At 41.7% G+C, this 26,949-nt stretch overlaps 1 long non-coding RNA gene across 2 annotated transcripts in view; it reads left to right on the top strand.

Moving 5' to 3' along the window:
* Positions 1–26,949, top strand: part of LOC134561952 (uncharacterized) — a 61,809-nt gene that overhangs the window by 8,340 nt on the left and 26,520 nt on the right. Inside the window, exons 4-5 of one of the 2 annotated variants that reach the window (XR_010083030.1) lie at positions 463–655; positions 26,371–26,515. This is a non-coding gene — a long non-coding RNA (uncharacterized LOC134561952). The remainder of the gene's footprint in view (positions 1–462; positions 656–26,370; positions 26,516–26,949) is intronic. The other variant, XR_010083031.1, reaches the window with a different exon arrangement.

Below are 26,949 nucleotides of genomic sequence, written 5' to 3'. Positions count from 1 at the left end.
TCTCTCCTCCAGAGATATATGAGAAGCCAATGTTAAACACTTGCAGTCATAGTAAATGTACAGGACCTGAACAGCTAAAAGAATTGTCTAATCAAAAGCTCATTGAATCAAAAGCTGTGGGAAATTTCCTACCAGCTTCACAGTTGAAATATTGAATTTATTTCTCTTTTAAAACAATGGAAGGAATTAACAACTAGAGAAGAGTTTGTAGCCTCTGCACTGAAATGTAATGGAGTCTGCCTCCCCATGTCTTTTGTTACTCAATTTATACATTTTTATTTGGGAGATCAATTTTCACAGTGTCTATGCAACTTATTTCTTCCAGGGAGTTAAAAAAAAAGCGTTTTTAAATAAATGTGCGACTTTATGGCTAATGACTAAGTTGGACTAATGGCCACCAGCTTCCATCCCAACCTGATTTCCTTTTCCTGTTCATTATTGAACATGCACTGATAAACCCAGGAAGGCCCAGAGAACTCCTGAAGCTCAGCATGGTTTGGCCTTTGCCCATCTGCTTTGTGTGGTCCTTCCTGTGATGATTGGCAGCAGAATTAGAACCACAGGCTACTGTTAAATAAGCAAGTCGTGTTCTCTGGCCCTAAGGGCAAGCAGAACAGCATCCACATGGCTGAACACCTCTTCCCACCATCCCCAGGTAAGGTAACAACTATTAATCTGTATGAACCACACCGTGCAGTGTTCAAATCCATGGTATGGATGTGCTTGGGTCACTAACATAGCCAGAGCTGCAGTAAGTGGAGGAACACCAGCACTGCCATTTCCACTAGAAGTGGATTTGCAGTGTGATCTTAGTCCATGAACATGCCCACCACAGGGAACTGACAGCACTGTGACAGTGTGTTTTTTTAGAATTATCTTAATTGATGCTGAAGCTATACATCGCTTCCTGTTTATACAACCTCCAATAATGTTGAAAGATCAAATGCAAAAAACTAGCCTGGCAATTTTCAAAAGCTGTCAGAGAATATAACAGAAATGACTTAGATGAATGTGCTTTCAGCTGCCATGAAAAATAAATGTATATGGAACACATCATTCCACCATCTATGGAAAACTGTCCATGGATGTTTTTAGTTCTATGGAAATGTGACTTCCTCTTAAATTGTCATGAAGCCTGGGAACCTCAATTATCAACCTCAATTATCTATCAAAATATTTGAGTTTCTCTCTTTCTCTCTTGGATCTTTTATTCGGATTTTGAGTTTGAGATGTCTTCTGTTAATGTCTGTGATGGGGGTCTGAAAATCATTTGACCCATTTCGGTGCCATGAAAAAATCTTAAGATATGTATGTCCCATAAAGTTTTATACAGTTAGTCAACAGTGAATTTAATAGGATTAATATAAATTAACAGAGGTTTTCCCCAGGATTATATTATAATTATTATGTGTTGATTTGTGTTTTGGTAGTTCTTGGTGACTTAGTGCCTGTGAACTGGATTGTGTGCATTGTGTGGTTTTTAATCTTGAGAACTGGCCTTGTTTTTCCACAGTGGATGTGTTCAACCCATGGGCTCAGCAAAAAACTTTTAGATACCTTTATAGGTGCTGTGGTGTAGGAATGGTGTTCTCCAATTTAGTGTTGCCTCTGAAAGCACTCCAAAACATGTGCTGCTTGCTCACTGACGGGATGGTGGGATGGAGAACAGAATTGGAGGCGCAGAAGTTAAAGACTGCAGGTTGTGATAAGAACAATTTACTGGAAACAGCAATGAGATAAGAAAACAAACAGTTTTCTGTTAGCAACAATATTAATCTGACAGCAACAATATGAATCACAAATATGTACAAGAGAGCTAATTGATTCATATGCCCACCACTCTGCCTAAAGGAGCCAAATGATACCTGACTACCATCCCTCTACCCCAGCCTGACCTTGAAGGGAGCCCTTCCCCCACTCCTGGAAAATGAGGTGAGGTGGTGTAGAATAACCTCCAGGTCCCAGCTATGCCCTTCCTGGCTACTGCAAAAATCAACACTTTCCTGAAACAGGATAACATGTAAACATGAGGTGTGTTAATGCATGTTTGAAAGGGCGAGAAACTGCCTGTGGAGATGTAACTGCTGCCTCTACATCAGCTCTATAAACTTTCAAGACCAGAAAATTTGTGATGTTTTTTTCAATTGCAAGAAATCTCTACAACTTGTAACTGATTATTTTAACAACCATCCTTGGGAGAAAAGAGAAAGGTTTGGCCTTTAAATCAATGTACCTGCTCAGTAGGGGTGAGGTGGGGACTCCAATCTGCTCATGCTCTTCCCCCTGCCTCATTGCAAAGTCATGGAGCTTCTCTAGCCCATGAAGAGTTGGTGTCAATTCATCTTCTAGCAATCAAATTATTTGTGACACAAAATAGTTTTGTTTGTCAACTGTGATAGTTTTCCAGCAAAGCATAATTTCATTTGCAGGTTTGGTGTTGGAATATGAGTGATTTTAATCAACATATTTTATCATGTTGTCTGTCTGTAGACTCTTTCTGCAAGGCTAAATGTTAATGTACTGATGCTGAACCAAGTTTCAAACACTTCTTTTTCAGTGGTTCTGTCTTCTCCAGATAACTTTACTTTTCTCCTTTTATAGTCCCATGTTTTATGTTCTCTTCCTGGAAAATGATGATTATAAGGTTGTAACACATTCTGAGATTTAAATATGAAAAACAGAACAGTTTAGCAGTGACTTCTGCTGAAGAATTTAAATCTACTAAGAGTGACGGGTGGTTTTCTTACAGACAAACAAAACATGTTAAACTGGGGAGCATATACTGGGATTACTTACCTCTTCACATTGCTGTTCATCGTTTTGTCTTCCATTTAGATTCATTCTAAATGGTCACAGTGCAGGATAAAGAAAAAGCTTTTCTGCCCTCTGTGAGCATGATAAAAATTATCCTAAGAAAATGTTCACACATTAAAGAGAAAAAACATTTTGATCTCCAGACTCAGATACTTTTTGGTGTTCAGAGGCTCTTGCCTAAATCAAGCGAATGCAAAGAGAATCATGAGAGGTGATGATCTTCATAGCCAGGCCAGGGTTCTGCAAAAACAAAAGTCAGCATGACATCAATTTATTGTTGGAGACACTCCGCAGCTTTCTGTTTGCATATTGTAGATCTCTGACTTTTAGAAAAGATGATTATATTTAGATAACCTATGGATCATCAAATCAAACACTGTGTAGTCTTGGGGGAGAGGTTAAAAGCTTTCAAGTGATTTTGTGCTCAGACATTGTAAAATAGATTTGTGCATGTGTATTTGTGATGATGTAGGTTATTTTCAGCTGCCTAACATATCCCCAATCTTATGTCTTGGGAGGGACTGAAATTTTGATTTCTCTGTCCCCAGTTGACTGCAAACTGTAATGCTGCCATGTATGTCTCAGATCTACCACTGCCAGACACTTCCATGCATGTTGATGTTTTTGGCTTAGAAAAAGGAAATGGGAAGCACCTTCTAGATGTAAAGGAATCAGATCTTCATTCCAGAGGGGAAAAAACCTGAAATATTTATAACATTCACACTGCAGCTATCTAACAAGGGCTGGGGGGAGATGCTTGATATCGTCTTCCTCAGCACCTGAGGCTGAGTTATAATAATATGCCCCCTTTTCCTCTTAATTTACCTTTAAAAAAATACCAATACATAAAGGAAACAATTTTCATGTTATCTGTGTGAGGTAAGGTACAGTGTATCTTCTTAAAAGCCAGGGAAGAAAAGTAGCAGATGGGACAAACATAACCTGTTGTCATCCCTTTGCAGTACTGGATACCAAGACACCTTTGCAAAAATTACAGTTTTGACAAGCAAATGGAAGCTGACAAATTGCTCGTTTGCCTCCCTCCTTTCCCCCCTCCTCATGCATTCAGTGCTGTCACTTTTGCTGGATGCCCAAGTTTCTTATTTTGTCCCTTCATTTTTTCCCCTTATAGGATTTCCTCTGCATTTCTTCACATTCTTGTGTTAACTACAAAAATTCCCATGTTCCACTTTTAACTCTTGCCCCTGATCTCTTTTCCTAATGTTTCCTGGTGATCCTACTTCTCATTTGCCTCTTTTCTGACTTGGTCAAGCACTTGCAAAAGTCAGCTGCTTTTTCCACATCCCAAAGCCTGAGCATGGGGGACTGACTTCAGCCAGCCTGGCTGCGACCCACAGTGAGCTCTGGGCACACACAGTTGCAGCCCCTTTCAAAATGAGCAGCAGGTTTTGAGTTGATGACAGTCATTGGTTCTTCATTGTCTTGGGGAGACTGACATCACTTTACACCAACTGAAGATCTGTTGTTACATCCTCCATTATTCATTGGAAAAAATCACCACAAACCTCTCAACCTTTGAATGGCTTAGAATACAGATTGACTCACTGAAGTTTCACCTTTGGAAATGCATGTGTTTTACTGCTGTCTTTTACTTCCTGTGTGTGCCCTTCTAGACTTTATGTTATTTCAACATCTGGTCCAGATTTCTTTAATTTTTTCTTCTCATCTGAGTTATTTTGACTATTGCTGTTGGTTTGCTTTAGACTATTTTTAGTAGTAACGCTGAGGAGGAAGGACCTTGAATAGAGTTTTCAGACACCTCTGCAGTACCATGACTTACTAAGATCTCCAGGAATGTATACTTCCAGAAAGAAGAAAAAGGAGGAACAGAAGTTCAGAGAATGAGAAAACAAATTGACTTTAAATGAAAGTGGGAGAGGGAGAAAGCCTGCACATTACCATGTCTTGTAGGATGCTGGTGTCACCCGTAGTAGAGGATGGAGAGAGTCAATGATACCTTTACCCTTCTTTTCTAAACTAAGTGTGTGAATGAAACATTTATCTGGATTGGTGAAGAGTACAAGACTAGGTACCCTGGTTCTCACCCTCACATCCAGCAACAACATTGTTTCACTTAACAGGGTGAAAACCAGCATCACATCAAGGGGGAACACTTTGGGCTTCCCCCATGTTGATGGCTTCCCCACTGAAGGCATTTCTGCCTGTTTACAAACCACCACTCTATCTCTTAGTATTAAATTCCTCCTGGGAAAGGGATGGGTCCAGGGTGGCTGGATTTCAAGTACTTAATCTGGCTTATGTTTTGAGCCATCCTGGACAACCACAGCATGTTGTTCTCAATGATACTAATTACAAATGAGGTAATAAGTGCTTTCATACAAAACAGCTGCTTCCAGCTCCCTATCTGCACAGCAACTAAGCCTTCACTTTTAAATTTTAAATTGTCGCTTCTGATGTTAACCTATGTTTAGACTAGCTATATCCCTTTAAATTAATAAAGATAATGTTTCAATGGTTTGAAATTTCACAGGTTAAAAAAGTACATAAGAACAGTTGAAGTTGTCATTTTGTGAGTACTAGTTCCACAGGCAGGGCTTCCCCAAACTCCTAGAGGTCTTTCAGGCCTCTGTGGGACTACTATGAGCTCAACATCTCTCTGCTTTCCTATCCAAAAAAAAAAGTTATAGAGCTACACCTACACATATATCTGGGCCCAGGCATCTCTGAGAAACATCCCTCTTACTTTTTGGGAGAAGAGTCATCAATTAATCAAGTTTTGAAAGCAAAAGTTTTAAAAATAAAATGTAATGATAATTTTTTTTTTTTAGTAAGAAATATCTCTTTGAAATAAAAAATTAAAAAGTTCATTCTCAAAAATTGACAGAAGCATTTGACTATTTTCACTGCTTTTCCATTTTCTTTTTTGGCTGAAAATAATTCAACCTAAATTTGTAATTTTTTTATAGTAGCCGCATCTCTATTTTTTGGATGGAATGAGGCTCTTAACAACAAGACATTAAAATGTGGCTTCTGGAAGGAACAGAACTGCCTTAAGCATGTTTGTATCTGGCTTTCAAAGAAGATTCCTCCTTTGGCAGATGGAGGTTGATGACATGCAGTAGGGGCTGAGCCCTCCCTGGGGCTGTGGTACCTGCTGGGGTCTGGTAGGGCAGGGGTCCCTCAGCCAGGGCCCACCCGGGGCAGGGAGCAGGGCAGGCAGGGGACAGCTCCAGGCTCTGGGCACGTCCAAGGGACTGGGGACAGGCTGAGCTCACAGCAGAGCATCAGCCTGGTGCTGGGGTCAGAATCAGGCCCACTGAAGGGAACCAGGCTCAGACACACCCCAGGGGGGCTGAGCGGGTCCGTGGGGAGTAAATTAACAGGAGATCAAATAGCAGTGTTTCTACTGTGAAAAAGGTCACTAATACTCCCTCTCATGAAACAGGAATGTTACTCTAGTCCTGCTCTAATGAATCATTGACATATTTAAATGTTCTTGGAAGACTGTGATCCAAATGTTGACCTAAATGGGATTATAACACTATGCAGCAAGCTTTAATTTCAGTATTGCTTATAGGCAGAAGGGAGTCCAGGAGATTTAAACAAAGGCTGACCACAATTAGAGGTAGTGTTCAACAGAAGAATGTACTAGCACAACTGTGGTTCAGAGCTAAAACTCAGGCAGATAAAATACTACATGACTCTGCTTCCAATTAGTATGAAAAAGATGTGTTCTCGGCAATTTCTCTTTTATGCTCATGTGAGAAAGAAGAGTTAATTTAACTACAGTTAATTTCATGCCCTCTATAATGTACCCAATTATATCGTCCTAATTATTTCAAGCCCTCATATGCCTTGGTTGAGTGCCTTTTTTGGAAGAGGGTATTAAATAACGATTATCCTCCTCATTAATACAATGCACGATAAAGAGAAAACAAACAAGACATGGATGAAAGGCATAAATATAATTTATATATTTTATTCACTTTCCCTCTGATCTTTCCACAACAGCAGTAACATTAGTCATGGAGATATGAGGAGGCTTGGAATTTTTTGTCTTGCCTTGTCATTTCACTTTGTGTAAGAGTGGGGGTATTTTAGAAGCTTTAAGGGCTTTTCTGAGAGCCCAGCTATTATTAACCTATAGCACTAGGCTACAGCTGCAGAAGTTGAGACTTCAATTAGTTCTAATTCATCCTTGTTTTACTAATTTGGACAATGAAGCATAAAAAGGTGTAAGTCATAGTAAAGAATGAGGTGGGAGTGTAATATCCATTTCTTCTGCATGAAGACAAAGATGAGGCAAAATTAGTGCTGTCTCATCCCTGTGAGGGTAGACAGTACTTGGAGACAGGCAGACTTCCCACACTTTTCACCTAGTTAGGATGTCAACCTTCAACTATCTTGAAGCAACCTGCCAATGTCTTCCCCATTCAGTGCTAGGTGGCGGTGAGGATGACAAGCACTGTAAACAGAAGAGACACTTTAGCCTGGACTCTGTTGCACCAATGGTAGAACAGTCCCCAGTGAGATCAGATAAAGGACTAATATAAAGCATAACAATCATAGAAACTATGAATCAAAAAAAGGTTTGTGTTGGAAGGGATCTTTAAAGATCATCTGGTTCTATTCTCTTGCCATGGACAGTGGTACCTTCTGCTATACTAGGTTGCTTAAAGTCCCATCCAGCCTTCCTGGGACAGGGCATCCACTGCTTCTTTGTGCATCTTTTTCCAGTTTCTGACCACCCTCCCACTAAAAAATTCTTCCTTATATAAAATCTAAATCTACCCTCTCCATTTAAAACTGTTGCCCCTTGTCCTATCACTACAGGCCCCACGAGAAAGTCTTTCTTATAAGCTGCCTTTAGATACTGGAAGGTGCTCTGAGGTCTCCCCAGAGCCTTCATTTCTCCAGACTGAACTCCAACCTTCTCAGCCTGTCTTCATAGGAGAGGTGCTCCCGCTCTTTGACCATCTTCATGGTCCTCCTCTGGGCTCTCTCCAGCAGGTCCATGTCCTTCCTCCCCTGGGGCCCCAGAGCTGGGTGTGACACTGCAGGTGGAGTCTCACTGCAGCAGAGCAGAGGGGCAGAATCTCCTCCCTCGATCTGCTGCCCACACTGCTGAAGAAGCAGCCTGGGATAGAGTTGTCTTTCTGGGCTGCAGCTGCACATTGCTGGCTCATGTCCAATTTTTTATTCACCAGTATCCCTGAGTTCTTCTCTTCAGGGCTGAATTTATATAATGTGTAGGTGTAAATAGGATAAAGCATACTGTCAGCTCACATAATTTTCATTTATGCAAACTTTTTCAAGTGTATATGTTGTACATGAAGCAATCACTCAGATTATTTCCTCATTTTGTTGTATCAAGAGAAGAAAAATGTAAAAAGTTACCCACTGCCTATATTTAATTCCGAAATCTTGAGCAACTAGATAGCAATGTTCTGTTTGGAATAGAAATATGTAGCTGGCCCTCAGCAACCTCCTCCTTCCCACCTGTTCTGTATATTCTTTTATTGGGAAGATGAATAATGATTCAGCTGTTTCATGCTCTTTGAGATTCTTACTCATCAGGGAGTGGAACTGCAAGTCTCATCAAGCATGGGGTTATAAAAATGTGCAGACAGAAATACCCTGAGTCTGTATAAGCTGAGGGTGTTTCTGCCATTTGGCTCATGTAAAGATTCTTTAAATCCTCTTACAGTAAAGGGCTGTAGCACTGATAAAAATGTGCCTGTCTGTTTTATAAGCAGCAAAGAAGCGTTGCTGAGTCACCTTCAGTGTGAGCTCACTCTGTTCATTCCTGAGAGCAGGTGTCACATGCCTTTTCTGATGCAACTGCTGGTAACTGCTCTGCTGTCCTCCATTGTGTCACTTGGCATCACGGGCAGAGTCAGCTGATGATGTGAAGGAGAGAGGGTCATCATCTGATACTAAAGTGCAAACAAATTCAGATAAACATTACCTCATTGGGGAGAAAGAGGGAGGATGGGCATAGCCCAAATAAAAGGTGGAGAGGATACAGAAAACAAAGGGAAAAAGGAAAATGAGTGCTACAGGGACATTACCCTGGGAAGAGTTTTCAGCAGATTTTGCATCAGCCAAGCACATTCTGTACAGCTAAGCAAAGGCACAGACAAAAATAGAGTATCCTACCAGGTGTATATTTGTACAAGCCCTTCTTGGATGAAATGCACCTGAAAAGCATTCTGGAGCTGGGCTCACACCCAAATTAGGCTATGATTCCATGTGCTGATATTCAGCATGATACACAGGCTTCAGCCACTTTTCAGCAAATCAATGCATTTCTCCTCTGCTGGCTCAAAGTTCTGGCAATCAATACAGTCTGCACGAGTCTGGTAGATCAGTATCCACATAAATGCATCTATCCCAGCCTTTTCAGGTGTATGGTCATTCAAACCATTTGGAAAATATGTAGAATCTCCCCTCTTTTATTTTGTCTGTCCTTGGTTAAATGTAATCTAGATGCCAATGGAGAGCATTTTTTTTTTAAATTCACTGGCTTCAGTGGGAGAATTGCACTGGTAATGAATAGTAAATGACTGACAAAGCACCAAAAAAAACTGGGCCAAAGTGAGCACTATATGGTTTTATGAGTTTCTTCTTTCTACAAAGTTATTCAGTCAGGGGCCACATCTTTTATTAGGTCAGTATTTGGTGGGAATGCTCCCTTTTACCTAGAGGCATGTGCTGAAGAAGAGTAAAAATAAAAAGGTTTTGCCTCATAAAAAGAAGCATGTGTGTGCATGTGTAGAGATCAGTGATTCAAGCTCTGGACCTCTGTGGGACGTAGCTCAATTTGCTTTGTCATCAGAGAGCAATTTCAGTAGCCTGGTAAGGTGCAGTGACCACCTTGTCTGCCCTGTGTGGTTCATAAGGCAAACTCTGCAGCTCAGGACGCAGCTTACAGGAGGTTACGTGCTTAGACTGGGGTTCAGAGCAGCTTGTAGGCTAAGCAGGGAACTACAGTGTGCAGCAGCAGAGAGAACTGCAGGGCCTGGGTGGGCAGGGGCAAGGTGCATGTCTCCAGGTCCTCACTCCCAACCTGAAGCTGGGGCACTACCCCAAAGGTAAATGCTTGCATTCCTTTTTTTGAGTCCCTAACAAATCCTTCCTGTTTCCTCTGAAATGGTGGGCGATTTCTTATTGTCACTCTGCAACTTTCTTTCCTCAGACACACTTTGCACAGTAGTCAGTGGCTGAAACACTCATCCAGGATGCCAGTTGTCCAGGTTCAAAGTCCCTCCTCTGACTGGGGAGATGCTGCTAATTATCCCCAGTTATCAAGCTGGATTTAGGCCATCCTCCAGAGCTCCTACTGAAGCTGTAGCATAGGACTCAAGAATTTCTGGGACAAAAGAGAACACCAACAAGACTGACTATGTTCTCCTTGGAAGGGGGAGGTTTGGTTATTTGTCACTGTCAGTTTAATAGATTTTCCTTGACACAGGCACTGGATATAGCACACATACTCTGCTGATGGGGCCAGATAGTAGCTTAGGTAGAGTCTGACTTCTTTGGCTGTCCTTGGAGAAAAAACAAAGCAGACAGTGAACACTTGCTGGACTACATACTTATTCATATGATTATTTCATTACATTTTATCCTTAATTTTCTGTTGGGAAAATGAACTTCTAAGTCTGAAGAGGAGATAACTCTTTAACCTCTTCTATAGGCTGTCTCAAATCAGCAGTTCTTCACATAAATCTTTTTTAAATGTCTAATTTTCAGAGTACTTCATAACCATTTTTTGTCCTTAGAGAAGAGATTTTGAAGACCAAAAAGGGTTGTGGGATTCCTGTGCCTAACCTAGATAAATAGATCCTCTATCTTCTCCAGAAAGCCAGGTGTTCTATCACTGCCAAACACCAGAATGTTGATGACCTACCAGTTCTATGCTTCCCAATCCATTTTTTGCTTCTTCTCACACTGGCTGTTTGTCTTGAGGCCAGAACACAAGTCAGGCCAGAACCATAAGGCAGTGCAGATTACCATGTTATGTGCTGTCTACCCTTCATACAGCTCAAGGGATGTTTATCTCCTTCCTCTGCCTGTGTTCATCTTTGCAGGGGTACCAACTCCATGAATCTACTCCTGAAAGATGGTTTAAAATGCCAGCAGTTTGCAAAAAACATGGGAATAATATAAACGCTTTGTGAAGATACGGCTGGTTTACTGTTGCCTGGAGAGATTCCCTGCCTGTATTACTGTACTTTGAATTATTCTGAATATCACTTCAGAACTTCTCTTAGCAACTCTCTTTCCTGTTATTCTTGCTCACATCTGTTCACTGTAGTAATGGGTATTTTTTGGCTGTAAGCAGTTCTGCAGCATGACACTTGGCAAATGGATGCCTCTGTGTGCAATAGCTACTGTTTTTTGAAGACTCATTTGGCTCTTGTCCCCTCTGGGTGAAACAAACACGTAAGTATATTGCTATAAACCTCTTGCCAGCCTTTCATTGCAACTGCTACCTTTCTGACTGACATTGCTTATGCTTGAGCTCCCCTCTGAACTGAACTCTTTTGGGGAAATCTAAAGTATTTTATTTGATGCTTCAAATTTATTGTGCGTATGTTTGCTCAGTGACAAGTTGTGCTTCTGCTACCTAGTCAATGGCATATCTGTTCTTTGTAAGAAACATGCTGTTTATATGTGACATAATTATTTCCACTAACCGTTCAGAACCCAACTGATCACTCTCACAGCCATAAATGAATCTGTTTGACAACCTGTTCTCTACACAGTAGGTAGTCTTCCACCCGCCAGCTAATTTATCATTGCATCTGCCTGGCTCTGCCAACAGATATGTTCTAGTGTATTTATTCTTGTCTCTAAAAGCCTGTGACTGGCCATTATCTTGGGAGGAGGCATTTGTAGAACAAAAATTTTATGATGTATATTTCTGTCTTTGTGAAACTCTTGTTTGCAGTAACTCAAAGAGATCTCCTCCTTTAGTTATTTTCGTTCTCTTTTACAGTTGATACTTCCCAGTAATTGCAGAGACCCCTAGCAGCCTGGGTGGTTGGCCCAGGCTAGATGAGAATGTTTCTCAGTGTTGGTGAGAAGTGCTTAATTGATATTAACATGGATGGAGATGATCTGCTCAGCAATAGGACAGACGTCGTTGGGTATTTTCCTTCCCTCTAACGCTATAGTGCTCATGCAACCTGAAAGGACCATCTGTAGATCTTGGAGATTAGTGCAGGCCTGTTTATTATTTGGCTTTTCTGTTCAAGCTATTTGGCCCTATCTGTCCGGATCTGTTGAGCTAATTGCATTGATATATGAATGTCCAGGTTGCCTAGGTATCCCAGCAAACAGCAGATTGTTTGAGCTCACATTTATTCCTAATTCAAAGTAAGTCTAAGAACTTGCTGAACTGAGAAGTCACCAAAATGGGAAAACTTTGGTCAAGCCTGATCAAGCCGGAATCAAGCTCTTCTGCCATGCTGCTAAACAGCATTGTCATCATCCTGAACTCTTTATTACAGTTTTTTTCCTCAAGGTTCAGGTTCAATACCTTCCCTGCAATGTCTCCTTCTACCAGTTAAAGCCAAAGCTCTGCCTTTGAATTACACAAAGGCAGCAAAGTTCACAGATGCTGGAAAAAGGTCAAAATAGTAGGTGTGACCTGCAAGTTAAGGGTATCTTTTTGATCCCCTATAAAATATGTGGTTTTATTCTTCAGCAGTAGAATCTCTTGTGTTTTAGCCTTGTCTTGTCACATGCAGAGGAGGATTAACACTACCAGAAGGAAAATTGAAGATGTCATTCAGAAGAATGGACAGGGCAGTAACTTATCAATAAGAGTATCATCCTTTCACCTAACTGACTCCAACACAGAGACATGTCTTGTTTCTATTAATATTTCATAGAACCAGCTGGTACTGCTAGATCCAGCCAGTCCAATGAACTTCATTTTAGCCTTTTTATTAGCTTATAAATGTGATAGGGTTGATGGATACCATTTAATGGAACGCTTTCCACCCTGCTCCTCCCTCCCTTCCCACCCTGAAAAATCTGACATTCGTAAATGGAGGAGGTCAGTAATTTGCATCCAGCTGAGTGGCTGTCTGGCTGTAATGAGATGATTTGTAATCATAAGCACTGCACTGCAGTGGTGTCTGGTACAGGGGAAGAGGAACACGTATGCATACTCCAGCTGAGATGAGGGAGAGGTGATGGGAGGGAGGGAAAGCACATGGATCAGAAAAAGGAAGCAAGGCTGGAATGACATAAGGAGCTCCATTAAATGTAATACAATAATACTGGCCTGGTTAGCATAAGACGAGCCAAAGGCTGGCTGATGCAAGCCAGTGAAACTCCTGTTACTTAGGGCAGGCAGGCAGCTTGCAGGATTGCACTTATCCAGAGCTCTTTAGAGTAGCTGAAAATAACGGGTTTGTTTTTGCCAGCTGTAAGTCCTCAGTGTCCTTAATGCACAACTCCGTCCTTCCTCTCCCACTCCTTACATAACAAAAAAATCATCCAGCCCAGGAAGAAAATCCAGGGGCTAAAGAGATAATATGTTGTGGAGATGGCATGTTCCTCATCAGCTATATTTTCAGTATGTTTTACTAAACAAGTAGATCACGTTCTGTTTTTGTGTGTCCTTCCTCAATCTGATGCATTTTTAACTCACTCTTTTCATTTCAGTCACACAAAGCAGTAGCAAATTCCTGCAAGTCTCAGGCAGGTAGGAGAGAGATAGAGACTATTAATCCATTCACTGGGGGAAAGATTCAGAAGAGAATCCTTCTGGGAGAGAGAGATTTTTAATTCCCTGGCTTTGATAAAAGTTACGCTTGGCATCTGTTTCAGATCAGACAGCCACGAATCCACCACAGGCAAATCCATAGGAAGCCAGGCTGAGCTGGCTCTCCTGCACAGACAACTACTTTCTCTGGCTGACTGTGAGAATTTTACACCTCTCAAAGACTATCTTTACCTTGTCTCCAGGGTTTCTCTCCTCTGTAGTAGCAATTCTCTGGGATCGTCACACGATCCTTTTTCATTAGGCATCCCAGCTGTGGAGGACTAGGTTCCTTTAACCATGGCTCCAGCTGTCTTGAGTTATTCTGCAGCAAGCCAGCTGGACCAGTGTAGTTTTTCTTACAGCTGCAATGGAATAGCTTGGATCAGCTTTAAGGTTGATATTTTAAAATTCATTAACTACTTTATGTTATTAAAAAAAAAAAAAAAAAAAAAAAGAAGAAAAGTGCAAACGGATCAGTTTGGCTACAATCTGCATCCAAGGAGAAAACACTTCTTGACTTGAGGCAGGGGGGCTGCTCGTTTGGCCTTGCTCACAGTGTCTCCCAGTGCAGGATAATGTTGTCCAGCCCACAGCCCTTCTTGAGGGGTGCAATCTCCAGGACAGCCTGCAGTTTATATCAGGAGATCCTCAGCCTTTATTCATCTCACCTTTCTCAGTCACGACCTTGCATCCGCTTCCTCATCTGCCCCTGGAGCATGAAGATCTGTCCTGCCAGGCAAAAAAGAGCTTTTCTCTCCCCCTCTCCTGAGCTCCTTCTGTAAAACATACACGCTTCATGTGCTTCCCTCTCTGCAGATATTTGTAACTCTGCAAACTAATCCTTCCCCTCTCTTCCCTGGGGAGACATGTTACCCCTGTGTTAAGTGCAGAGGTTTAAGTTACAGGGATGTGTGGGTGGCCTTCAGAAATCATGCCAGTAAGATGTTTCTCCATTAGATTTTCAGTCCTTACAGAAAAAGAAGAAGCTACACAACTCTATCCAGCATGCATAAAACATGGAAGTTGACCTTCCTTTGAGACAGAAGGTGTCCTAAGTGACCTCAGGGAAAAAAAGTTCCTCTAGGTAAGATGGACCCCTATAGAGGATTCTTTTTGAGAAGAGCCCTGTCCTGGAACTAGGTCCCCCAGTTTCTCTGCACTTTCCAGGCTATCTGATTCCATCAGCAGGTCTGTGAGCTGACGTCTCCCACAGCTTTTTCAGAGGCACACCAACTGCTTTGCCAGGTCCTTACAAAGTACCAATCTACTGTGCTGTGTAAGCAATGCATCATCTGTCAGAAAGGAATCAGTTGTGTATAGTCTTAATGCTAAGAACATAAATAAACTGTAGATTGAAAGAAGGCATCATGAGGAGAGAAATTCATTTTACTGTCCCTCTAATGTACCATGTCTCCTCTTTGTCTAGGGAGTATCCCACAGATGATCACCTCTCAGCCAGAGTGCACTTTAGTGCCATCCTTCAAGCTAAGAAAAACCTTGAAACATTCACTGGGGCTGTTTTATTATTTTCCCAATCATGTTTCCTTGACTTGACTTGTCCTGTCCCTTTGATCAATAGCAGACGTCACCCAGCATGAGACATGTTTTGGATTGATTTAGAGTGCTTGTTAGTACCAACTTCTAAATCACTTTGCTGAGCTTCCTTGCTTTGATGTTGCTGGCAATGGATAAGGTCTTAGGCTGGGATTTTCAAAGGACACAACAACTAAAGAGTCCAGATCAGTTAAAGCTCTCCAGCCCGTGTTGAAAATCACAGGAAAAGAGTGCAAGAAATTTACTTGCTTTCAATTAAAAGATTTTCAAGCACTCTAAGGTGCACATAGCTGCTTTATGGGGTTTTCAGAGGTGCCTTTCAGAAGTTGTGTGCTTAGGCATATTTGGAAATCCTATTAGAAGCTATTCAGCATCTTTATATGCCTAAATTCCTTTAAAGCCTGACTCAGCATACTGTGATACTCTTTTCTCTGTGTGAGAGCAACAGCATAAAGAGCAGGCTCTCAGTGAATGACTGATGCTGCATGAATGTGTGGAATACAAGCCAAATCCCAAATGCAAGGGCTCATATGTTACAGTCATATAACCCAGCCACTTGTTTCCTCAGCAGTTGTCACAGCAAAGCTGTCATTTCCTAGTTCAAGAGTGTTTATCACATCCTTATCCTTGATACACACTCTGGGAGGAGGAAGGATTCACAAAGCAAGTGGAAGTGTGATTCAGAAACTTCATCAAACAGAGCAATGAAAATACTCCCAGCAGTGGCCTCTGTCTGTTTGGGTATGTGGAATGGATAGCTGGAGTTCCTCACATAATTTAGGTTACATTACCATTTTTCAAGAAAAATCCACAGTCTGGATTCAGTTTGCATAAATAGGAGCTTCAAAACCAAAGTCTAAAACATCTCATTCCATTCTTACCAACTTCCAGCTGAAGGATATTTCTGATCATGAATTGTAATGGTGGAAAATATTGACTGATTCAATGGGAGTAAGAGTGAGAGACAGACAGACACATAGACCATTTCTGAGGAAATAGATTCTGTTTCCTGTGAGCTTTCTTATTAAAATTATCCCAGTATATACATTCTCTATTCAAGCATGAAGTGCTCATTACAAGTCTCTACATGAATAATGTAAATGTAAAATGATTCCCCGTGCCATAAATATTGACCTTGGTTAATAATTGACTATGGGTTTCTCTCTCTGGTCCTCTGAACACTACTGACTGAGGGTCTGGACTCTTCCCATGCTGTTTCTTTCCTTTCACTCCTGTAATTTTCCAAGAAGATATCATACTGATAATATCCATATAATGATGACACAAGTTTGGACTGGAGTATACCGCACCTCCTCTACCCATCCCAGTTCTTGCTTAGTGTTCCCTGTGATTTATTTGGAACGTGTGGGAAAAAAAAACAAACATTCCCTTTCTAATTTAATCTGCAATTTCTCTGTTGGTATTTGCTGCAGTCCTTGTGTATTTTTGCTTTAACATGTAGTTAACACTATTAGAGTATAATACGTCTATCAGTCACTTTGTGAGCCTGGTTCATGAAAACAGTTTTAAAGAGCAGTATATGGACCAAATTTGCTGCTCAAACTGCAGTTGATCTAAGACATTCCTTGTATTTGAAGCTTCCCAGCCTCATGCTCGATAAAGCTGTACTGCCCGTACTTAACATTTGGAAGATTCTACAGATTCATGGAGGAAGAAAAGCTGAGTGATTGTAAAATGTTGCCTGGTAGAGTTCAGGTTTATAATGCCAGCTCCAGCCAAGACCCCAGAGCAACTCAGGCCCTCACTCTGCAGCTTTTAGGGTGGGCATGCAGGAAAAATTACTCTTACCTCATTCACCAGCACACTTTACACATCTACCTAGAATGAGTTTTCCATAGAGCTTTGTCTGGGCTTCATGCATTAGATGAAAACTGCAAGCAAAGATAAAATGTGCTGCATATCATGTCTGTGGTATTCAGGTACCAGAGAGAAGTGAGGAAAGGCTTTGATAGCAACACTGTGAAAAGATTTCATCAGAGTATTTTATCCTCTACGTTCTGACAGAATTTTCCTCTTTTGGACATTCTGCAAATATGTGTTACTGAAAATGCCGTGGCTGTTCATATAGTTCCCAACTTTCCCCCTGGTGACAGAGTCATAGCCACTCCATGTGGGACCTGAGAAATCTGTGTCTCTTCTTTCACTCTCAGCCTCTGCAAATCTTAGCCCAATGGCTCCTTGCTTTGAGAAAGAGAGATATGGAGGATGCTGTCCAACAAGCAATATCTATTTATGGAGACAGTGAATACACAATGAGTTAGGAGACGGTGACCAAAATGTGCTGCATTGTTTGTGGGTCCTTGAGGACCAATAAAAATAATAGAACTGCAACTGTAAATAGCTTATTACAAACATCTAATTTCTATGCTTGGAATTCAGGACTCTGTCCAGACCATAAAATTAATCCTCATTGCCTGCTGAACCTTGGAAGCTGGGTTCCTCTGCCAAAGGTCACTCAGTTCTCAGTGGTGGCATCAGTGCTGATTTGTTTCGGCTCTGTGCATAAACATTTGCTCTGCTTGGTTACAGGCTGAAATTGCATGAAGAGCATTGGAAAACTGGGTGAAGTGCCACAGCTGCTCCATAGCTAAGGATTTCACCTCAAGGAAAGGCACATGAAAGGGCCTAGGTACTAAAACTGACATATTCTGTGATGGGTAATATAAGGAGAATGCCAAAAAGGTTTTGCCTTGGGCTAATACTTGAAATTATTGGTGAAGGAATGATGAGAATTCATAATCATAGCTAAAGTTAGATGTGGTAAAATATGCTTTATGTTCAATTCTGGCTTTAATTTTTATTATGCCAAGAATGATAATGTCTGTAATATATTTTCCAGTATTTAAGATTTTCAATTTTTATGTATTAATTGAGAATATTTAGAAATGCCTAAAGGGGCCAAGCTGAGTTGCAGGGGTTTCTTTGCATAGATTTGCACTGATATAGCATGCACAGATAAAAACCTGCTGTTACTCAGTTTACATCATCATTTTAATTTTATTTTCAAGTGTGTTCTTTCCTCTGTAGAATGAATCATACAGCCTGTGAAGTGCTTTAATATCTCAGGTGGTATCCTGACCCACAAGAGAAATGAACCAGTAACCCTCTCTTACCCTTCTCTTACAGGTTATCACGTAATTGCATAATCAGACTTTTAATTTAAAGTTGTACTGGAAGAAATTGGTCCACATGGTTTTGTGGACCTTTTCTGGACCTTTCACATTAGAATACAACATAGTCTTTAAGGAAACAAAAGAGATGTAGATACACACTCCTGAGTTAAAGTCCTGTGTCACTACCACTGCAATCTATTGATAAGATATTTTGCTGCCCATCATAGTCTTGTCTTACTAAGTAGAAAAAAACCAAAACCCAAACAAACAAACAAACAAACGACAACAACAAAACCTATCAAACAACCACAATGCAGAATCTCAGGGTTGAGCTACAATGCTCTGCTGTTGCAGCAAAGATGATGATTATTATCCTATACCCCCATCCCCTCCCTTAAACCACAAAACCAATCAAAGACTCACTCAAAATTCAGTGGTGGCCATGAGGTCTTCAGAGATGATACTGATGAACATGCCTCCTGGCCAGTGAGGGTGATGCTCTAACACAAATCCACTCACCAAATGGCACTTATCTCCAGGCTTCTGGGAGATTTCACCTCTGCATGTGTCCAAATGGGTTGGTATTGGTACAATTGTCACTTATCAAAAAAGTAGAAATCCACAGAGATCTGTTGTGAGGCCCAAGTGTCAGCAGCCTGCCTCAGGGATGGTGATACCAGTAAAAGTTTGGCAGTGGCACGGAACGTACATGGAAATTTTCATCTTCCACTTAAACTACTTCAACAAAGCCAAATGGCACATAGGTGAAAAACTCAAACATGTTCTCATTAGTTAACTGTAGGAACTGTGGTTTTACACCAGAAATCAGTGCCCCCCGTTGCTCGGTAGCTGCTACACTTGGTAGAACACTTCCAGTTGTCCTTGTACAAGGGACCAGGTGCAGCCCATCCTGGTTGGTAAAATCCCAGCCACACTGTAAGTGTGCACATCTGCTCATGTGAGTGGACAGACCTCTTCTGACCACTGGGCTCAAAGCCAGCAAAGAAGGCTGCCCATTGAGGCCTCCTTTTGTAACTGGAACCTAAAACATCCATCTGAGCTGCAATTGGTTCTTGTGGGAAGTACTTCCCACTCTGCAGGGCTGTGAATGAGAAGGCAGAGCTGGGCTCTGCTCCTGCCAAGCTGGCCATGGAGACAAGTCCCTTTCCCTCATCCTCACCCTTCTCCCTCCCTCTCTCGTGGTCTGTGAGCAGAGGAAAGCCTCTCTCATCCTGCTTGTATGTGCAGTGCCCTGCAAAATATGGTCTTGATCGCATCTGTGGTTTATAGGCTTTATTATAGGACATAGAAACAATGGGAGTTTTATTACCCTGAATGTATCATTTCTGTTTGAATACTCCCTCAGCATGGTGTTCTGACTCCAGGCTTGCCCAAAGAGGCTCACAGAGTAATTAAAAGATTGCTAATAATGCTAATGCTGTTCAGAGCATAATTCCACATCAAAACTCTGCATGGATTTTGGGGCCTTTTAAACATCCAAGTTTTATCCCACTTCAATTCAGCTTCTGAGCCTGCCCTCCACAGTGGATCAAACCAAGGGCCTGAATCCAAACATACTCTGAATGAAGCCCCAGATTGTATAGCTTCAAGTGATCTTTCTATGTATGAAATTGCATGCTGTACTGCTTTGTAGAACAGAGGTCCTTGGTCAAGTGCTTTTGTGCTCTATTATGGAGAAATGCAATAAAACCAACTTTTCAGTTTATAATCTCTGTTTATTACAGCCCCAAAAATTCATACCCTGGAGATAAAGTTGGTAAGTCTCACTTCCCAATAGAAGTTTATCCCAAGTAGAGCTGAGAAAGGCTTTCACACCATGATCCAAAATATGGTCACCAGAGAACTCCATCAAAGTCTACAAATGAGGGAACCACTTTGCTTTTTCCCTCTTTCAGAGACAGGAAATACAACCTGCAGGTCTCAAAGTCAAGTTAAAATCATTCTACCCACATCTTGCAGTTAAAAAATGAAACAACCCTGCTAATTACCACAGTGAGGGGCTGATTTTCATAAAAGCTCGTTCCTATTTTGGCACACAGCTAATTGGTTAGAAGTCCTAAGGACTGTGTACACTGATTAATGGTCTCTTTCAAAATATGTCACAGTGGGAGCTGCTAGTTTGTGAACACTTGTGAAAATCTCCCCTCACACTAGCAATATCAGCAAAAAGTTTTGCATCTGGTGCTTGACTCTGGTGAGGGTCTGAATATGGCCATTTATTGTTAAAAATAGAGTTTTCTCAGTGGAAAGCTGCAGTTGAACTCTATGGTTTGACTCAGGTGTAGTATGTCTTTGGAGGTTGTGGTGGGTTGACCCTGTCTAGATGCCAGGTACCCACCAAAGCCTATCACTCCCCTCCGTAACTGGACAGGGGAGAGAAAATATAACAAAAGGTTCAGGGACTGAGATAAGGACAATGAGAGATCACTAAATACCATCACAGGCAAACCAGGCTCAAATTGGAGCTATTAACTGAATTTTTTACTAACAATCAAAGCAGGATAATGAGAAGTAAAATAAGGTTTTAAAAACACTTTCCCCCATCCCTCCCTCCTTCCCACCCTGACCTCCTGCCCCAGCAGCACAGAGAGATGGGAACAGGGTTTACAGTCAGCTCATCACAGGTTGTTCCTGCCGATGTTTAGGGAGAAGAGTCCTTCCCCTGCTCCAGGGTGGGGTTCCTCCCATGTGAGACAGTTCTCCACAAATTTCTATAATGTGGGTCACTCTTCCTTGGGGTGCAGACCTGCAGGAACAGGCTGCTCCCCTGTGGGCCCCCACCAGGTCACAAGTCCTACCAGGAAATCTGCTCCAGCATGGGCCTCTCTCTTCCTTTCTCTGCAGGTCCCTGCCATGGACATCCCATGGAGTCACAGCCTCCTCTCAGGCATTCATCTGCTCTGGATCTCTGCATCCCCATGGACCTCCATGGTCTCAGGGGCACAGCTGCCTCACCGTGAGCAGTACCATGGGCTGCAGGAGAATCTCAGCTCTGGTGCCTGGAGCACCTCCTGCCCCTCTCCACTGACCTGGCTGTCTGCAGGGCTGCTGTTCTCACATGTTCTCTCCCCAGTCTTCTCTGGCTGCAATTACATTTGCACAATATAATCTTTTTTCTTCTTATGTGTGTTATGACCAAGGTGTTTTCATAATTTCTAACTGGCCCAGCCTTGACCAGCAGCATGTCTGTATTGGAGCTGCCAGGGATTCTCTCTGCCACACATGGGGGAAGCTTCTGGCAGCTTCTCACAAAAGCTACCCCTGTAGCCCCACCCCCCACCAAAACCTGGCCACACAAACCCAATACCCCATTTCATATCACTGCTCTAACAGTAGGATACTGTCTATTTCTTTTTTCTCTGTTCTCTCAACCCATTTTCTTTTTAACATGGGGAAATGTTTTCTTGGCACTCCATCTAGTCTTGATCAGCCGGGAAGTGTTGACTGTGTTGCATTTCCACTGCACTAAATCCATCAACTTAATATGAGAATAAACTCAAATTTGCTGGTAAACACACCTAGGGCACACAGAAAGCTCTACCAAGCTACAAGCATGTAATTTCTAATGAGTCTTTTGACTATGCATAGTGTGTGTCCTCTCCATCTCACAAACCAAGAATAAGAGCTGCCTTTTCCACAAGGAAACTGGCATTGCATTTGTGGGAGCAAGAGGTTGTTTCCAAAGAGTATTATGAGAAGCAGTTTATCTGAGCTGTGGTCAATGTATCATCCTTCTCTTGCTTTTTGAGCCATTTTTTTGAGGATGATGAATTGTAGTCATAACTGCATTCAATTAATTTTTCCTCAGCTGGTTCTTATAGTGTGTTTGTACTAAGTGTCCTCTAGCAGCTGATAAATCATCCCTGAGTGGCTGCAGAGGCAGCAGCAGTGACATACACTGGACTGACGACAGGAATGTGCCATGCCATGTCTGTCGTTCCCTTTTTCCAGAAAGAATTTTGTGACCTTTGGTGGCATTTGCAAGAAGCCATTTTATACTGATGTTCCATGGCTCTATTGATCTCTGTGTAATATTAATCTTAAACAAACAGGCCATATAATTCATGTAAACTCCATAGGTAATTAAATTCCTTCCAGTAAAGGTCAGGGCAGAATATTTAAGATTTCATTTGAATAGAAATTACAGTTAGAAATGAAGGGGGGAAAAAAAAAAGAGGGAAAGGAAGAAATTTGGAGCTTGTCATGTCAATTATTACGGCGTAACTAAGAAGAATCCAGTTACTTCTCAAGGGCTCATCTGCACACACAGTTTGGAAATGTTTGCCTAGAATGACTTACAAATAACTTAAAGAAATGTTTGAATAGTTCTAATGGATAGTGAATGAAAACATCACCTTTTTTTTCAAAGAGGACTGAGACTCTCCTTAAATGAACAAAGCACATCTTTGTAACTGACAATGACTGTAGTATCCATTCTTCCTTCAGCATGATCTCAAGGCCATGTAGAGAATTATTTTTCTGTTTATCTCCCAATTTCAAAAATCTTTGAATTTTAGTGTTGAAGCTTTTCTTCTACCAGAATAATATGTGTTGATTGGGCAAATCCAGAGGCTCATATTGAATGCTTAGCTTCTGAGAAAGGGCATTGAACAAAAACTACTTCATGACAAAATTCTTGCTTTGAGTGTCATCTTTTTTAGTTTCATATGTCCCAAACTATCAGAATGTTGTGCCATGTTTGAGAAAAGGTTGCATAATTTCCACTACTTACCTGATGAAATAGTCTCACTCTGGGCTCAATAGAGGACAGTCACAAGGCTGAGAGGACCTAGGCTGGGCATGGAGACATTCAGCTGGTGAAAACCTGGGAGCAATACAATCTCGGGAGAAGGTTTCATCAAGTGTCACAGTCACTTTCTCCTCCAGCTGACAAGAGTCTACATTCACAGAGAAGGCTGGGGTATAAAATAATCTCAGCTACAAAATGGCATAAGGGGTACAGGTAGGATTTTTCAGAGTAACTCTCTTTTTATTTTTTTTTTCACTCCACTGAGCGGCTTGTAAATTCTGTTGTGAAGTGGGGTAGGGGCTGCTCATCACCAAGAAATGTTATCCTGGTCTCATCTTAGTGCCACGCATTGACACCCCCCAATAATTTACAGAAATTATTGTGTAAAAGTAAAAGAATTTGTCCCCATTCAGCAAGTGGTGACCACTAGGAATTCAGAAGCAAAGAGTACCTGCAGCTGCATCTTAAACACTGCCCACTGCTCTGCAGCAGCTGCAGCATCTGCTGCAGGTCATGCTGCTGCAGGTCCTGCTGCAGTCCTACTCCCATCAAAGTAGCATCTGTCTCACCAGCTTTGAAGCAGCATCTTCCACCTTGCAGCTGGCTGCCTGTGCTCGGGCAGAGGCCCATCTGCCTCCACACTGCCTGTCTGTGTCACTGATATGATTGAAATCACATCTGCTGCTCCACTGTCTGCTGCTCTCATTAGGGCTGCAATGTCATACACTCCTGTGCTTCCTGCTGCTGTTACTGCCATAATGTCACAGGCACCCGACTCAGGTTTTGACACAATTACTTAAAACCTCTGCTCGTGTGCTGACTGAGGTCACAAGTGTAGCTGGGCTGGTGTGAACTAAAGATTCATCTAAAGCCATGTTTCTCTACCACTGGCCATCTCCACACAGAGGGGTAAGATGTAGACACCCTATAGATGTGGGAAGATTGATGCTGGTCTTTCCTTGCTCCTGCATTTGGTGCAGCAACTATAGAGCTAGCTAGGATTTGGCAGAACTAGGTTCAGATTCTGCTTCACAACCAATTTGTTCTGTTACTTAGGCGTAGATCTATTGTGGAGTTTTACACTTCATGTCACCAGTGCCCATTTCCCGATGGTTGGTTTTCACTGTGCAAAGAAACCTAAGTATCTTTAAGTTCCCCAAGCAATGGATGAGGAAAGTTACAAGAACCTCAGGAATTGTCTCAAAAGTTGCAGCACTGAGAAAAGACTTCCCCAGAGGAAATGGAAATGACATGATCACCTTCTTTCATGCAGGTGAAACCATCCCCTGGAGAGATGTGCCTGTTTCTTTTCAAAATGAAAGAGAAATCAGTATTTCTTTCTTAAACAACAGCTGACATGCAAGTGCTCACTTTCCCCTCTGGATGCAATGGCAGGACTAAAATAAACTAACAGAAGGATGAGATTTCAGTGAGTTTTGGCTGTCAGTTTAAAGTAATGCCTTCCCATCCCCCCTCTACCAGAAGGCTGCCTCAAAATCAATAAAGAGGTGGGTGAATGCAGGGAACTTTCTCATCTATAAGCTCTGCATACAGTGCTTAAAAATTCAACAGGTGACAGGGGAAAGGGATGGACCACCCTTAGGCACTGAAGAAGAAATCTGAGCTGGGATGTTTATCATCTGCTGTGTCTCCTACAAGCAGTAATGGTGATAGTTATGTCAAACAACAGCTTCAGGTTTAAAAAAAAGGGGAGAGAGAGGAAAAGAACTAGTGTTGTAGCTCTGCTCTGAAGGACTATTGTTACAGGACAGGGAAGAGCATTAGCTGGTGAAGTCCTAGTGCTGGTGATTCAACTTGTTCACAGGTTTTCCCAGTAAATCTCTGCCATGCAGTAAAACTCACCTGGTCACCCACAGAATCACAGAAACAAATTGAACTTTCTCATTTTCTTGTAAGTAATCATACTTTCAGGCTGAAAGCGTGGCTCCTCACACATGTCCCCCTCAGGCCTGTCTTCACTGATGTATACTGGCACACCCAGTATTCTTTATTGCAAGCTTCAACCAAAAAGCCATATAGCCATGTTGGCATGCTCTGCTAGAGTAATAAGTCACTCTGGCTGAGCCAATAAGTCCTGAGAAGAGGCTGGACTCCTCAGCTCAAGCACAGCCCTTGCAAATATATTGATTTTTGTTCAGGTTCATGGGTTTATGGCTCCTAATGTGTCATTGAATTTATACAAATCTATACTAGTCTGTCCTGGAATATTTGTAAGACTTTTCTGACTCATTAGTAGAATACCTCAGCATATCATAGCGTGTCTCCTTCCCTCTCCTTCTCTCTCCCTCTCCTCTCCTCTTTAGAGTTCTAGTCCCTACCCCCTGTACAGGTTTTATTGCAGTGCACTTTTGTTAAGGTGCCCTCTGTCACACCCACTGCAGTGGGTGCTGTGGGAAGTTTGTGATGGTGCAGTCTGGCAGTGATGAGTCAGCCCCACGCTTGCTGATCTCAAGACACTCCAGTATCCTCCTAGAAGGCAGCAGGCTCTGTCTGGGTGCTTACATTGCAATAATTGTGTGACATTTGCAGAATCAGGAGTCCAATCTGGCATTGAAATGATCTGCACAAGCAGCTGGTCTCATGCCTGTCTAGTCAAACTAGACCAAACCTCTGAACCTTTTGAGGTTCACCCATCACTAATAATTAATATTTGACTTTGATAAAGCTGACATTTAGTTGATAAAGGCAGACTAATAAGCTCCAAGAAGGCTTAGAAATCCTGTCGAGGAAAGTGTTGCATTGCAAATCTTAAAAATTACTTTAAAAATTAACATAATCTACTGCTGGGCACGTTAGTATATTAATGTGATTGGAAGTGTGACCTCTTTGTGCTAACTTTCCAAGTCACCCTGGTAAATCTGTGGCATTTCTACTTATGTTAGAGATAACTAGTTTTTACACACCTGTAAAAATATAAGATACAGCAAATGTAGATACAAAAATACTGTATATTCAGGGCTTTAAAATTTTCTGTTACAGACTTTTCTCTTACATGGAAGTGTTTTGTATTTAATGAGTAGCCCAAAGTTTACGTGTTTTATGCAACTGGTTCTGTCTGGGCTTTATTCTTTGGCTTTCCATTTCTGAGGCAGATGTTATCTTTATGCTTAAAGAGTTTTGGGCCTCCCTCTGTGATACTTAAAGGGACTCAAAGCTTACTAATTTTAATTTCAGTGGCTGTAGCTAGCAAGTAGTGGGAGCTACTGACCTTGAGGTGATATGTATGGAAGGACAAAGTGTAATGGGGATTTTGTCACATCTCTCTGTGTCTTTGTTGGACAGTAGTTGCAATGTGCATCTGTGTCTTTTAGATGTGTCATTTCCCTCCCCTGGCTTGTGGATGGACATCATCTGGAGGACATGGATGATACAGTAGAGGACAACGTACTCAGTCCCTTACACAGGGAGAAGAAAGGAAGGAAGAAGGAAGAGGAAGGAAATAAGATGAAATGAAAAGTAGGAAGCAATGTGTTTTCCGATATCTTCATGTTCCTTCACCCTGACTCAGGGTGAGAGGTTTGCTTGCAGTTCTTAATTCACTGGGAGCACAGAGCTAAAGCCAGATACAATATTAATGATAAACATTAGCTCTCACAAATTGCTAAAGCTTTTTCCAGCTTTTGATGTTCCTTCTTTAACACAGTGTTGTTTCTTCCTGTTCCTTATCTAGTCCTTGCATTTTGTGAGCATGGGAGCCCATCTTTCTCTGAATTATGGGTCTTCATCAGCATATGGTGATTGCTGCCCTCTTCACCAAATGTGCTGTGTGTCTCATTATGCCTTAAATGATCAAAGCAAATTTTCTTCATTCTCCATCTTCTGAAATGGCTGTTGAGTACTGTACAGTTTGTCCCAGCTCCCTGTGATCAGACAGCAATTAATATACCAAG

The sequence above is a fragment of the Prinia subflava genome, chromosome 1, assembly GCF_021018805.1.
Source record: "Prinia subflava isolate CZ2003 ecotype Zambia chromosome 1, Cam_Psub_1.2, whole genome shotgun sequence".
Lineage (NCBI taxonomy): Eukaryota > Metazoa > Chordata > Aves > Passeriformes > Cisticolidae > Prinia > Prinia subflava.
This window is presented reverse-complemented; position numbering and strand designations above follow the sequence as displayed.